This window comes from Pempheris klunzingeri, chromosome 8 (assembly GCF_042242105.1).
Source record: "Pempheris klunzingeri isolate RE-2024b chromosome 8, fPemKlu1.hap1, whole genome shotgun sequence".
Lineage (NCBI taxonomy): Eukaryota > Metazoa > Chordata > Actinopteri > Acropomatiformes > Pempheridae > Pempheris > Pempheris klunzingeri.
The window spans coordinates 22,738,768-22,744,753 of NC_092019.1; positions in this window are offsets into that span (position 1 = coordinate 22,738,768).

The following is a 5,986-nucleotide window of genomic DNA, read 5'->3' on the forward strand; positions in this document are numbered from 1 at the left end:
TCTGTCCCACCTCCGAGAGTCAAAGCTGCAATTTGGGGAAAGTGTCACTGGCAGGCTGCCTCGTACGGCTGCCCCCCCGGACGGCGCTCCAAATAAGGTCAGAACTGCCAAATAAGGCCGCATCCCCTCCCCTCAGCGGGAGAGGTGAAGGCTGAAGGGCCGGCCGTGATTGGCCCCAAAAGTCTGATAAAAAGTAAGGAGCTTTCTGATTGGACGGCGGCCGATTAGGACGCGTTTGACTGACAGGAGCGGTTGTTGTGATCCAAGTGCTTTAAAGTGGGCCACATCAGTGTCCCACTGGAAATAAAACGTTATGCAGCGTGTGCGTCAAGAGCAGGCTCAATAAACCTGTTAATATATAATCAGAAATAACTTAAAAACCCAGAATAAGCTGTGAGAATCAGCTTTGTTGCTTTTATAGGACATAGAGAAGCACAAACAGCTTTAACCACTTCTATCTTTCAAACTGACTTTGCATCTTTTAGAGGATGATGTGAATCTTTGTGATGAGATGGGAAGGAATTTAAAGTCCCTCTCTGCTCAAACATGTGTTTTACTTTTTGTCACCTCCCTTTGGATGTCTGTCCTTCACCGTGCAGAATAATGGAGGGCAGAAGTCAGTTTTCACATTCATCTGCTGAAGGAAGAAGAAGGCTCATCTGTGCTCAGCTGTCAGCAGGATTTAGCCACATCACAGCTAAATGAGAGGCCAAACAGGGGCGGAAGAACAATTCTGGTCTTTAACTGAAGTAAAAGTACTGATACCACACTGCAAAAATACTCAGTTACAAGTAAAGGCCCTGCACTGAAAACTTATGCAAACATGTGTCATTATAATCAGGAAAATGTATTTGAAATATTAAAAGTTAAAGTAGTCAATGCAGAAAAAAATGTCAAATTTGAGATGCTGGAAACGTGAAGTTTCTTGTGACTGAAACGATCTAAATAGTTTGGGAATAGATTTTATTTCAATCAGCTGATGGTACTTTTAATTTATAATCACTTTTTATAAACTTAACATGCCTTTTGTGTGCAAAAATCTTAACTTGTAAAGTCACTAAAACTGTCAGATAAATGCAATGGAGTAAAAAAAACAAAAACAAAACACAATATCTGACTCTGGAAAGCAGTGCAGCAGAAGTGGCATGGATAGAAAAGACCACAGTAAAGAACACACAATGTGTATTTAAGCACAGCACTGGAGTTAATGTCCTGGAGTCCACTGTGGTGACATTGCACCACTGCAGCCAGTCATGGTCCAGCACTTACACAAGTGTGATGTGGACACTGGAGAACACAGTGAGAAGTGACTTTTTCAGTGAAGGTGGAGACATCTTGTGTCCAGCAGTTAAACTTTAGAAACGAGCAGCATTTGCATGTTCATTTGAGAGTTTGGGCAAAAAATCTGAACTTTTATTTTCCTGTGAAGAAAAACTTTATGTGCTGTACTCTGAACTCATCATTCTAAAGCAGACTGACACTGTGTGTGAAAGCCCAGGCTGTCTGATTCGGATGTTTGATGCTATGAAATTGAACTTAATGTTTTCCTGAAAATATAATGTCTTTATTATTTATGGTTTTGTCCTCTGATCACCGCCTGGAGGTCACAGTTTACCAACCGTTTTATCTACCATGCAGCGCTGCCTTGCCATCAATCTTGGATCAGCTGTCCACTGCTGGAAGCCCACTGCGGTTCTCCACCAGACTGCTATCAACAAAACCTTATTTTACACCCAATTATTTAACGTTTTAGCTTAAATTGCGCCAAAATTATTATTTTAAATCCTTCAGAGTAATAAATGAATATTTGAAATATCCCAGAGGTCACATATCATGTAGGGAATCACGTCCCTGAGCTCAAACAAACAACAAAAGGTGCCAATTTTCTCACCAAGCCATACAAACCCAATAAATCGTTAACCAGCGGAGAAAGTGTTGATTTTGTCGGTTTGTTGTGTTATACAGTCTCTGCCAGCGCACAAAAGGCCATTGCGGTAATTAACAGTGACAGTGTTGTTCTCTAATGGGGGTTTTTTCCACGCCGAGAGCAGCGGGGACCTGATTATTTTCCCAGATAGGGTCTTGATTTGTCATGTGAAGGTAATTCCAACAACACCGCAGCCAGGGGGTCGAGTGTCCCACCGCCCCGTGCTGCATGGGACCGAGCTCTGAGAGGGGATAATGTGTTTAGACACGCTCTCACACTTCCCCTCTCTCTGACATGACTCTATTAAAAAAAAAAAAAATACTCTTCTATCTATCTATCTATCTATCTATCTATCTATCTATCTATCTATCTATCTATCTATCCATCTGATCTCATTTTACTTTTACGCTCCTAATTTCACACTGAAACTCCATGAAACTTGTGTGTATTCCCACAAACAAACTTGATGACACTTACCCTAGAGGTTGTATATAATAATAATAATAATGATAATAGTAGAAGTAATAATAATAATAATAATAATAATAAATTGAACAAAGGTGACAGAAAAAGAAAAAAAAATAGATAAAGTAAAAGAAAAGTGAAACAGTTGATGAACACGTTTATATTTATGTGACCAGAGCGCAACAAAAGCGGCTGAACACAAAACATGAGGAGCTAACAGGCTACTTACATAATCCTGTCTATCTAGAGATGGAAAAAAAAAAGGGAACTATAAATCCCAACTTTTCTTCTCCCTAAAGGAAAGAACGCGCTAAAGAGACAAAACCTCACTCAGGGTCCTGAGTGCTCGCCGGAGGCCATGAGGTTGGCCCTGCGCTCGGCTTAATTGCTGTCACATGTAACCTTACCTGTCTTCCAATTAGCCCTGTGACTCGCTATTAGGAGATTCCATGAGCTGTAGGCCAGTGACCAAGGGCACTTCGGGGTTTGGGGGCTAATAATTAGAGTGTAATTCTATACAGCTGAGGCTTATGATGAATTTGACCAGGATTTCACCGAAAAAGGGGGTTAATTAAATGAGGATCAGCTTCAGGTCTAGTAATGTATGTGATGTCCACCCATTAATCCCCCAATAAACACATACCCACACTGACAAAAATCAAATGACATGCTCTAAGTAATAGATCTCTCTGGAGCTGCTTTACTGTTGCTTATTTTTTAACACCACCACCCCTCACCCACCCCACATTAGGCTATTCAAACCTAAGCAAATACTTAGCAAAGGTGAAAGTTGTTAATATTTTGGGACTTTATCTGAACTGCAAAATGAATCTTAATGCTGTAGTTCAGCAGCATTGTCCTAATAAACTTCTGAATTAAAGCACTATACTTAAAAAATAGGGAAAGAGCCAATATTTGTATAAAACACTTTGTATCTGCTTTTCAAAATCCTGTTATCGGATTCAGGAACATCCCTGGGCTATTATTAGAGACGCTGTGATTTGTTTTTTTAATACAGCAGACTAAAACAATGACACTAGGAATGAAAGTGGCCACATATTAGCTTCAGCTGAACTTTAGAATAAGTGGATTTTGTCCCTCTTATATTACAATTGTATTGCACTTGAGGAATAATCACAGCGACCAAACAATGTTTTGAGTATGTATGAGTACTGTTTGTAGATAGAGCTGAAAAACACGAGCCTCTCCTCTGAGAGGCTTTGTTATAAAATACATATTAGAAGATGCTGACGCCTGTTTTAAAACCCACCGTCAGACCCGACTTGTTCAAACTCAGGATCATAACCTGTGCCAGTCATGTTTCATCCTCACGTGGGTGTCCGAGGCCACATGGCACCGTAAAAGGCTTCCAGGGAAAGTGGACAGCGAATATAAGGTCTTTTCTGTGGCTGATTTAGCTGATCCACCTTGAACTGTCTAAACTTTTCCCTATCGTACCTAAAAGTGTCTTAAACAAATGCATCGATAGCTGGCCACTTGTGTTTGATGCTCAGTGATGGATGGCTGGACCAACTGGTGCGGGAGGCTCTGACACACGAGGGTGTCAGGGAGGGGGCAAGGGGTGGTAAACATGACCACACCGGATGGCCTAGGAAATGCAGAGGCCACCGCTTTTCTTGTTAATTTATGGACGGCCTGACAACACCAGAGCCCACAATGCAACGCTCCGCTTCGGCCGGTGCTAAATATGATCCCATTGAGGAAAGGAGCCATCAAGTGTCCAGGTATGTAACCTGAGCGAGCTACCGAAATAGAAATTCAAAGCTGAGAATGACATGTTTGTTGGGAGCTCCTACGTCTGCAGCCCCTGTCTCGCATGACCCGCGAACAGATACAATCAGGGTGCTCTTGTGCTCGCTGGAGGTCAATCGCCGATGCTCGGCTCTAGAAAGGCTCACTGATGGACAGACTAGGAAGAAGGACCTTGTAGTTTGCTGAAAAAATTAGCACGTGTGCTCGAGCGTGAGTGTGCGTGCACCACACAGGCGTCGTGTGAAAGAGCGAGTGGTGTGTAACCAACATTTAAGCATCTGAATCTCTTTCAGAAACACTCGGGACAAACTTCAGGAAACTTTTCTTTTTTTGTAAAGCACGTTAATTTCTCATCATGCAGGCGTGAGTGGCCCCGCACACAGCACTGGCTCTGCACCGTGCAAATGTGCAAGAGTGTTTACTCGCTGCAGAGACACAGAGCTGACGGTTTTTAGGAGTCAGCGCTGTTTCCTTTGGCCGATTGGGGTTGATTAAGAGGTTAACTGTGGAGAAGCATGGCGTCTTTAAGGGAGATTTATCTGTTCCTGCTCTGACCCCTCGGGGGTAGCTTCCTTCACCCCCAGTGTCCCCAGGATTTATTTAGTTATTTGTTTATCTGTTGGAAGGGGTCACTCTTTTCTCTGCACTACATCTCAGCCCTGTTTGTGCATCTCAAACCCATTTTTCATTTCATTTCTTGTGGGATTATGGCGCTGGTTCCATTTGCTGACTAAGCGAAGAGGACACGAGCGAAGGCCCCGCTGAGTCTCATGACCTTTGACATTTGGCAGCGATACGCTCCCAAAATTGGTTATTTTCATTTAACACGTATTTTGCTATCTGTTCAACTTTGGCCCCCATTTGGAGGAATTATGGTGTTTTCCTAATTGCTTCCTGACAGTTTTAATTCAGCTCCACTTTAATTTATGGCCTTTTATTTCCTATTTTTGCATTATTTCATTGAAGTGCTTGCGTGCGTGTCACAAAGACAGTGAGCCATAGCTTACAATCCTGACAGATGAGGCTTTAGTTTATCATTTCACACAGGAAAATGTATAACCTTCCCAGATTTTTTGTCAAAACATCATGAATACACATCGCCAATTTATTACTGCAACCAAGCATCCCATGTTTATTTGCTTTTGTCATTTAGATTCATCACAGTGTCAGAACACCAAGAGCAATTTCGAAGAAGTGAAATGTTTTTATTTCTTAAATATCAGATTAGTTTTACTGTCTGGGATCCATCAGCCTGTCTTTGAGAGATTCAAATCATCATCCCATTTGCAAACACATTGGGACTCACAACTTCACCGACATGTTTCAACATTATCACGCTCATTTGACGTTTAAATCTTGCTCATACATTATTTCACAGTTACAATTTACGCACAGGTTGTGGGACGGCATCTAAAAAAAAAAAAACGCCTTCAGCAGCGTAAAATCCTCAAGCGATCGCTAGTACTCACTATCCCTCAAAATGTCACACGCACGCTTACTCAGCCGCATATACTCTCACACCTCTTGTGTAAGGGGGTTTGTCACTGTTAAGAGGCAGCGGGCCTTTTGCTGGGGTGAAGGGGAGGCAGGGTGGGGCGGTGGGGGCTATACAGGGAATGCTATGTGGCTTGCATGACCTGACATGTCTCTGAAGCTGGAGGGGGTCTCGACCTTTGACCCAGGGCTCCAAAACTAGGAAGATGAAAAAAGGGGATAGGGTGGGAGGGTTTCGCCTCTAAACAAGGGCTTCTGTTTCGACCACTCCAGGAATGTCAGTTCCATAAAAAGATGCCTACAGAGAGAAAGAGAGACAGAGAAAGA